This window comes from Urocitellus parryii, chromosome 10 (assembly GCF_045843805.1).
Source record: "Urocitellus parryii isolate mUroPar1 chromosome 10, mUroPar1.hap1, whole genome shotgun sequence".
NCBI lineage: Eukaryota > Metazoa > Chordata > Mammalia > Rodentia > Sciuridae > Urocitellus > Urocitellus parryii.
Window position 1 is genome coordinate 64,932,392 of NC_135540.1, and position 10,396 is coordinate 64,942,787.

At 35.6% G+C, this 10,396-nt stretch overlaps 1 pseudogene; it reads left to right on the plus strand.

The window, feature by feature from the left end:
* Window positions 1-927: 927 nt before the first annotated feature.
* Window positions 928-3,106, plus strand: LOC144257144 (coiled-coil domain-containing protein 126 pseudogene; annotated as a pseudogene).
* The last annotated feature ends 7,290 nt before the right edge of the window (window positions 3,107-10,396 follow it).

Genomic DNA, 10,396 nt, shown 5'->3' on the forward strand with positions numbered 1-10,396 from the left:
TTCTGCAGTTTGCTGAAGCCTATGAGCATCTTCTCAGAGTAATGCTTGCATATACTGAACACCTGCAACTGGCATTACAGAGAAAAGCAATTATTGTAGTGCAGTAATGAGGGTACTAGAAATTTTAATATGGTAGGCATCCTTGGTTATTAATTAGCATGTAAAATAACAAATATGGTGGGGAGCTTAATAACTAATGTTATTTTGACTATATGAGAGACACAAACAATATTTCCAACCACATGGTGATTGATATAAAAAATATCTGCAACTTATGAGGATAACAATGCACAGGACATGCTGAACCTGTATGGCCTGTCTACTTTCATGATTAAAATAAATGTTGAGTTTAGTTAGAAGTGAGTGAAAATAAAGATGTAATTGTTTTTTACCCATGTTTGCAGAGCCCCTAAATGGTATCTGTCCCCTGTGTTAAGAATCTTGCCTGAGCCACATGGGGTACTCCTTTAAGTACTATGGACAACCTCCTGGGCTTTTGATTGGCCTTCTAATGAATCTTTAGCTCAAGTTAGGAACAATTATACCTTGAAAATATGGAGTCTTTCTGCTGGTGTTTCTTGTAGACTGCATTTATGTAGTTGTTTTTTTTTTCCTATTTTCAACAGTTTTTATAATGATCTCCATAAATACCTTGCATCATTTTGTCAGATGCAGTCTTAGAAACCATTATATTTTGTTGCCATTTGATGTTCTCTCTTATCTTCTAAGTATTTCTAGTGTTTAAATATAGCATTAGTTTTTGAGCTAATAGCTAAGCAACCCGTTTTGTATCTTTTACCTACATGGCCATATATTCGGAAAGTGCTGACAGTTGCTTTTGGATCTTTTCAGTTCCTATGTGCTTCATTTTTAAATTTTCTCCTATAAATTTATAGAACCCTCAGCACAATGTTAACAGAAGTAGTGATGCCTGTGAGTCTTCTTCCTGAATTTAAAGAAAATCCTTCTAATATGTCCCCATTGAGACATGTGCTGGTATCAATTTTTAGCAGCTAGAAGAGCTAACCACTAAATTTTTGTGAATTTTGTAAGCTAGTGTTAAAATACAGCCATTATTTAAAATTAAGGTCCACAAGTGTGCAACAGAGCCAAACATATTAAAAATAAGGTAGGTGCCACAGGTAGGGATCCCACCCCAGGGCCTCTGCCACTGCAATGGCTTCAGGATAGGCCAGCAATGCCTGTTGTGCAGGGGAAGCTCTTTGTCTCTTCCTTTTGGCCAAGACCCTCCCTTCCCTCTTCCCTGGGGTGTTTCTGCTGCAACTGGGTGAGCAGAGAAGCCAGGGTGTCTCTGCATGTGTGAGCCCAGTGGGGGCTCAGTCCAGTGTTGCTAGAATGGGGGAGCCAGACAGCCATAGTTCTCACTTCTTGTTCTGTTTTTTTTTTTTCTTAAAATATCACATTTTAGTTCTGGTGGTCAAGAACCCATAAAGAGTCTTATGAGGCTAAAATCAAGATGTTGGCAGGTTTGCATTTCTTATGGAAGCTCTAGGGGAGAATATTTACCTTTCTTCTTCCAGTTTCTAGAGGACACCTGCATTCCTGGGCTCTTGATCACATCATTCCCACCTCAGCTCCCCTCATCGCATCTCTGAAACTGATGCCCTTGCCTCCCTATTATAAGGACCCTTGTGATTATATTGTTCCCATATGGATAATCCAGGGAAACCTCTCGAACCTGAAAGCCTTAAACTAATCTGCAGAGCATTTTTCCATGTGAGATAGCATTCAGAGGTTTGGGGGCTCTGTGCCTGAGAACATAGACAGGTTAGCATTGCTCTTATTATGCCTACTGTATCACCATCTTCCACTGCATCGTGCTGCATTTCTATATGGGTGAGGAGGTCTCAAAACTGAAGAGAATATGGCTAAGAATCTGCACACTTTCTTCAATTACTTATTATCATTGAACTTCTGGTCTTGGACCAAGACTTGTAACCAGTTTTTCATACCTATCAATTATTTCGTCCTGCTATTATGTTTTTTTTTTTTTTTTCAAATGAGAAGACTGGACCAGAGAGGTTAAGCAGAGTTAGTTAATTAATACTAATTCTACTCTAGAATTTGGTTGTTTGAACTGTCTTAAAGTGCTCACCTGTGAGCTGATGCTTTGGGTCAATTCTCAATTAGGATGATAAAAATCTAACTTGGAACAATGATCTTTTTTTTTTTTTTTTTTTTTTTTTTTGGTGGTGCTAGTGATTGAACCCAGGGCCTTGTGCACACAACACAAGACAGGTACTCTACCAACTGAGCTTCATCCCCAGCCCTAGAACAACAATCTTAACTGACAAAATATTCTTTCTTTACCCTACAATTAAGAGACTGTTCACAAATGGGACCTTATGCTCCAATAAGTCAATGTATAAATTGTCTTAACAGAAATTGGAAGTAAAATATAAATTGGACCTTTGGGAAAAAATACTGGATTCCTGGATCTACTGGTAAATGGGTGAACTTTTGCCAGCTCAGTTCTGTTCTACTTTGGGAGAGAGAGGAAGTCAAATGCCCTTTTTAAACTTGCTCTTTGAGATTCATCTCCTGGATACTGTTTTACAGAGTTAATATAAGAGTTGAAACAACTTTGCTGAAGATGAATATTACATAATATTAGAAGAGTTTTTTTATCTTTCAAAAGTCTTGACTGGCAGATTGTCTTCAATTACCACTTTTCAATCAAATCTGTTTGCTTCATCAGAAATGTGTTTTACAATATCCTAGAAATTGAGTTTACTGTTGCTTGGACTCATTTGAGGACTGATGTAACTGCACTACACTTTTCAACAACCCAGACATCAAAGCAGTGTCAGTATACCAGATTTAAGAAAAATATATTTCGAAGCTCTAGCAGAGGAAAGTAAGAACACCGTGGAAATTGAGACTGGTGCTTCTGTGGCAGGATATGGGATTAAAGACCAATCCCTGTCCTTTTAGATGATATTTTGCAATGCTTGGTGAAGCTGGAGAACAGCGTTGGCTATATTGTTTTAATGGCTTCTCCACCAGCATAAACAATGGAACTAGTGGGAATTTGGTGCCAGTAACCACAAACAAAAGGATAAATGCATCAGGCACCATTAGATAGCAGTTGAAGATCACCCTGAGCTTCTGCATAGACTATGGATTTTATCCTATGGCAAAAGGGCTTTTTAATTGCTGTCTAGGACAAAAATAATACTTTATAGAAGCTCCATGCATTTTCAAGGAAGTTTCTGGATTCATGGAACTCTTAAATCTGTATATAAAATTTTTATATATTATTATTTTACTGTCAGGCAAGTATTATATTCTTAAATGGAATTAGATAACATGGTTAATGTAGTAATAAGGGGGTTGATGATCTTATATAAATCTTTTGTGTTTGAGATCAATCTGGAATAAAAACACTAAAAGACATATTCATTTCCATAGATTATTTATTTAAGTATATAACTTATTTTTTAGACAAGTGGAGAATATTGTTATTGACTCATTCTATCACTTGTTCTCAATAGATGTAACTATTTGACTAAAACTATTAGAAAATGTGCTTACTTCCAGTAGTATATTTTGTTACTAAGATTATGAGCAGAGAAAGGAAGTATAATGTTAAAAATAATGTTTTGAAATCATGACTCAAAGAATGTCTTTATGTGTACTATCATTCAAAATAATTGAAGATTAATTATTCTATAGTTTTAAAAATTACATTTGTAAGAGTATAGTCTTGAAATGGGTAGCAGTCACTGTTCATTAGCTATTCTTAACACTGGGGAAATTTAATAACAACATTTAACTAATATTCTTTAATCTCATAGTTAAAAATTTCTAGAATGTATTCTAAAATTGAGAGATTTTTTATGATAAAATTAAAAGTAACTAAAGTATTCATGATTTTTAACATACATGAGTGTTGCTTTAAAAGTTCAACCTCTTAGCTGGGTGCAATGTCCCATAACTGAAGTCCCAGCTGCTTGGGAGGCTGAGGCTGGAGGATCAAGAGTATAAGGCCAGCCTGGGCAACATAGTGAGACCCTGTCTAACCAAAACAAAACAAAAAGCATTTAACCTCTTGAGAATTTGTGAGATGTAGAATTCATATTATTTCTTCATTGGGATGATTTTGCTTTTGTTATGTTGGTGGAAAAGAGGGGATACTTGAGGATTTTAACCAGATATGCATAATAAAGGAGTTTGTGCTGCATAAAATTGTTTAGAAAATGCATTACTTGATGTTATTTGAGTATTATGATTTATGAATTTTTCTGATTAGGCTTTCATTTTATATAATGACCACTTAAAATAACTTAAAACATTTGAGATATAATTTAAGTTATAAAGATTGCCTATCCTTTCACTAAAACAGCTACTGCACATAGCAAAAGAAATCTCAATCTTGGATAATTCTAGTGTAGAATGAAATACACCTTTATTTAATTCCCCTTGTAGCAAATCTAATCACTATATGGTGCCCTATATGTCATAGTATTTATTCTTTGTAATACCTGCTGAAGTGCAGCTAGCTTCTAGATTTAGGCTACATTGAATTTAGTTTTAGATATTATATTTATTATTATAATATGCTACCATAAATAGCAGCAATATTTATAAGTTTTGTTAAAATAAGTGTTTGAAAATATTGTTTCATAAAAGTGATTTCCAAACTGTCTTTTCTATACCTTTATGTGAAGAAATTAATTATTTACCATTACCAGGTGAAGTTTGGAGTAATTGGTCTCTCTGGTGAGACATAGACATTTTGGTTTCTTGTTTTCATTTTCAGGGATAAAATAAAGTGTTATTTGAACTTATAAAAAATATGGGTAATCAATTATCAAAACTCATCTCTCACTGCTTCTTTTGTGCAGTCTTGCTGTTACCCCTGCTCTTCAGGCTGTTTATATGTCTTCTGCATGCATGGTCGAAATGTTGTGTTTTGGGTGACTGCATGCTTTCCCAGCCCTGGGTTCAGGAACATCACACAGAGGGCTTTGACTTGACCATGTTGGAAACAGTTATACCCAGGCAATGACAGAGGCTGGAAGCCTGGGCTTTGATTTTCCTTATTAGCCTGTTGTTAGACATACAATAATGTGCTTATGATCAAGACTGCTACAAGTTCTAGCCCATTAACTACAAAAAGAAAGGAGAGAAGGAAGGAAGAGGAGAGAGGAGAGCTTCTCCCAGTGTGCTTATCTGGACGTGTTGCTTTTCTCTGCAGACAACATGATGCTCTGTTGGCCTCTGCATTGCCTGGGGTCCTTCAGTGGCTCATCAGACCTGCCCAGCAGCCGTGGCCTTGGCTTTGCAAGTGTAAATCCGAGAGATGGTGAGTCAGCTGCTGTCTCTGCTCCTTCCTCAGAGAGAGCTTGCATCTTTAGTTATTTTTCATTACTATAGTCAAAAATTAATTATTTGCATTTTAATGAATTTGAAGAAATTGTGTTTTTATGTTATTTTCTGTTTGCTTTCTTTTTATTATAAATTTATTTTTATTTATTTTATTTTTAGATAGATTTCTTCCTTATTGGTTGCCAGTAAATGCTCATAAAAAATTAAGTCAGAGGGAATTATTAGGGGCTCTACATTTTTTCCAATTATATAATCTAGAAGAGGCCACAGAAATGTTACTAGTCAAGTAAGCTTATCATGAAAAACTCAAATATGTAAGTACATAAATGAGCCAATGTCAGTGCCACTGGGGTTAGTCAACAGGTCGCCACACAATGTCTGTGTGACTGGAAGAGTCCATGGCTGCTGATGGGATTTGACCACCATCCCAGGACATCACATGGGAGGAGGCCAGGGGAAGGCTGTGCTGACAGTAGGAATTCTTTCCCTAGGTAATGTAAAGAAAGCTGCAGGCTTGTTTTGTGGAAATGTTTCTTTCCATCACAACACTCCAGTGTCATTGAGTAAATTACCTTTTCTGTTGGATAAGTAGTAGTTCAGAGGATTACATCAGTGAATATAATTAAAAGTAAAGTGCTCTACAACCTTCTAAAGAGGTAGACTAATTTTTCTGTGAAAAGTGAGCTAATTCATTCAAGCAGTAGAGCTTAAAACTATCTGTCTCCTCTAAGTGAGTGTTTGTAAATATTGTAAATGATAGAGTTCAAAAATGGCCAGTCAACTCTCTTTGTTTTGTCTTCTTCAACACATCTCGAGATAAGTAAATATTGGTGATGTAGCCTTGGAGTTGAGTATTTTCTCCCTTTATGTAGTATTCCAAAGATGTGGGCTCAAGTATGGCTTGGGTTTAATTTTGTCCCTTATAAATCAAGCATGGTACTTAGTAAGTGGTCAAATAGATTGGCAGGAAAGGGTCGACACAAGGGATTGGAGAGCATGCCCTTCATTATCCACTCTCATCAGTTTTTCCCATAAAGTAACATTTTTGGCTTGAGGTTTATGTTTAAAGTATCGTTTAATCATTTCTAGCATGCCAATAAAGATACATTCTCACTGAAGCCAGATTTTAGCTAACTGTATGTAATCAAATTGCTATTTTTGGTCTGGTGATTGCTTTAGTATTGTAACAAGGAGCATGAATATCAGGTGGGTTCTTTATCTTGCCAAGTTGAAGAATGAAATCCATGAACACAAGGGTGAGAGAAAAGTAACAGGATTTATTAGACTAACATAAATAAGGCAGAACTCCCAAAGATGAAGAGGTGTCTGTTGTCTAGGTGTTTTCGTGGGCTTGATCTGTCCCTGTAGTTGATTGGTGGAATTATAGAGTTCAGAAATGGCCAGTCAACTTTCTTTGTTCTGTCTTATTCTTCACATCTGGAGATAAGCAATTTCTAAGACTTTGTTAGCACAAGGGTGGGGGTGAGGGTCTTTTTAGACAACACAAGTACCTTTTATGATTGGTCATGTCTAGGGGCTGTTATGAAACTGTCCTTGTGGCTCTGAGTAGCTGGGGTCAGAACTTTGATTTCCAAGTCTCTTTTACTCTTTTCCTTCCCTCAAGACCCTTTACCTGGCTGTTCATGGGTGATCTTTTTTCATACCAACTTAACATCTAAACTTCCCAGTAGTTGTAAAGATTATAATAACCAAGTAAACACTTTAATAATTTTAAAGAATCCCAAGGGCTTTGCATGTTATGTTTCTGATATGCAGAGACAGAAACCCATTATGATTTAGGCTCCCCTACAGTGAGTACTGTGAAGGTTGTAAAAAAACTCCTAGTTTAGGATCCACTTATTTCCACTGTATTCAATTTTTAAAAGTTATCAGCTCAGAATATGATAAGCAGTCATTATGAAATGGTAGTACAAAATTTAACTTGTGTATTCAGACTACTCTCTTTGCATATTTAAATTAGTTGTTTTGTAAGACAGTAGCAATTAGCTGATGAGGTTTAATGTTTAGGATTACTACTCTGATTGCATGTAATGTGTGCTTCAATAAATATTCCTGGTATTGCTACCAGACTTTATGCTCATTCCTGAAGTGTGATTTACAAAGCTCAATATATCAATATTTCTTCTGAAGGATTATCTATGTGTTTTATTTATATAATTTTGTGTTTTTACTCATTTATTTATTTATTTATATTGCATTCTATTGATTTATGAAAAGTAATAAAATATTTCTTAGCAACACATTTGTGACAAAAGAGGAAGGGTACTAAGAGGGCTGAGTAGGGAATTTTGGAAAGTTCAGGTGTCTCCAGGTACCAAGGGCAGATAGGCAGCTCCCAAAGGGCTGAGCATCATGGCCAGTGATTTTGTGGCCACCCTTGAGCCAGTGTATTTTACAAGTTCCGTAATGGAAGAGCTGGTTATTGTAGAGACAGAAATGGATTAATATTATCATTCAATATAGAATTAAATGCTCTTTTGGTTTATGCAAGCATTTGGGGAAGCAGAAAAGAAAAAAAAAACCTTAATGTGATTCTTCTGACACAATATGCCTTATCTTTTTATGCCAAGAAACATACATTTTAAAATGTTACCATCTCAAAATGGTTGAACTAGGGCTAGCGGTATAGCTCAGTGGTAAAATGCTTGCCTAGCATGTCTGAGATCCTGGGTTCAATCCCCAGCACCACACACACACACACACACACACACACACACACAATGGTAAACTAAAAAATTTTTAAACTGTTAGATTTTAAGAAGTAATACTTACAACTACCTAATAAAATTGATGTCATTAGATATACATGTAACTTTCTAAAAAAATGATTTTGACTGTTCACTTTGCTTCCATCAAAATTAAATTGATATTTCCTAAAATAAAAAAAAATATATTTAATATGTCTCATACAAAAGAAGATTGCTGAAATTTATGCATTCTAAATAAGAACATGCTATAATATTTAGTTTTTCCTTCATAACCTCCTTAAGCCAGGCATGGTGGCACCTGCCTCTGATCCCACCAGCTCTGGAGGCTGATGTAGAAAGAATGAGAGTTCAGTCAACCTCATCAGCTTAGTGAGGCCTTAAGTAACTTAGCAAGTCCCTGTTTAAAAAAATTAAAAAGGTATTGAGAATATGGCTGAGAATTTAAGGGCTTCTGGGTTCATTACCCAGTACAAACAAACAAACAATAAGAAAAACAAACCCAAAACCTCCTTAAGAAAACTTGTATTTGAAATTTCTACAGACAAAAGTAAAAAAATCAAGTGCCCAGAAAAATATCTCCAAAAGTAGCCATTTGAGACTTTCATTCCACATTTTGCTTGTGCAGGGAGTTCCTTTTTCTGTGGTTATTGTTGCTCTAGGGATCCTGGATCCATCTGGTTCAGAGCATTACAGATGCTGCTACCTTCAAACCTTCAGTGCCATTTTCTTATCCCATCAGTCATGGTGCCTGAGAGTTCAGGTTGATGAAGAGAGCCATAGTTTTGGCAGAGGTTGTTGAAATCAATTAGAAGAATTATATTGAGAGTTTTTTTTTTTTTTACTGCTCCGTACCACCAAATGCTTGCATAAATGCTCTGTTACAGGCATGGACTGCTCTGTTCTTAACTCAGATGGTGAAATCATGGTCTCTAAAGCCAAAAGTGCTCACCTGCAGGGGAGACCTCCCTGGAGACAGTGGAAATTGTCAACTACTTTGATTGGAACTCTATAAAGTAGCATTTAAAATACAGTATCATCATGGGTGGGTGTGACGGTACATGCCTGTAATCCCAGTGGTTTGGGAGGCTGAGGCAGGAAGATCTCAAGTTCATAGCAGCCTCAGCAAAAGCAAGGTGCTAAGCAACTCATTGAGACTCTATTTCCAAATAAAGTACAAAATAGGGCTGGGGATGTGTCTCAGTGGTTGAGTGCACCTAAATTCAATTCCCAGTTCAAAAAAAACACATTATTTATGACACAACATAAAGTAGATGGAGACAAATGGAACTGATTGAATTGTTTATTTTTTTTCTCTGTAATTCTCAGCCTTTTCAGCACTGAGCCATCGAGCATATTTCCTCAGATCATGAAGATTGTCCTCATCTGTTGTTGGAACCAGGAAATAATTTGCCTAATACTTTTAATACTGTAATTATTTTAGCATTAAGATACTTGTCTCTCATTCTCATATAGTTATTAGTATAAATTTATATTATACTATAATATAATATATATCAGCAAGATATATATTATCTATATATTAGGCATCAGCAAGATAAATAAATAAAAGTGATTAGATTGGGAGAAATGTTTAGATTTGTCCTTAAGGTATCACATGGTTTCTTACAACATGGGACTCTGATTATGTGAATTCTGAAATTTCCCAAATAGTATATTATATAAAATTCACTTAATTCAAGAAATGTTTTTTAAAAACTTGAAATAAATAATTTAAAATATCTAAACTCCTGCTATAAATCAGCAATATCATCATAGATGTTCAATGCAAATCTTTCCCTTACATTTTTTTTCCCACAGAATCTAGGTTTTTGTTTTTTTTGTTGTTTTTTTGGTTTGTTTATTTGTTTTTTTTTGGAGGGGGGGTTTGTAATTCCATTGTTAGGCATAGGCAGGAGTCTGGTGGAATTGGCCTGTGTTCTATCCAATGGGTCAATTCAAATCACGGTAAAGGGACTTGCAAACCAGATTTGTATAAAGGCAAATAAAATACAGGGAAATTTTTGTTTTTGTATATCAAATACTTAATTTCATTTATTTGTTCTTCCTAAAAATTTTAGACCTATGAGGGCCAAGTAATGTTCTATTTGAAGCTACCATTTTTTTCCTGAAAAAAAAAAAAATTAAACCCTTCAGATGCACTACATGTGTGAAGTGCTGCGGACAGGCTAAAGGTTAAAAGCGTGTATGTTAAATATGTCCATGTGCTGATGCACAGAGGCCTCTCTTGGAAGCCATGTAACTTTATTTCGTCAGTTTTCATGAAAAGCGATAGAGTAGCACCTGGGGGTAAAGCT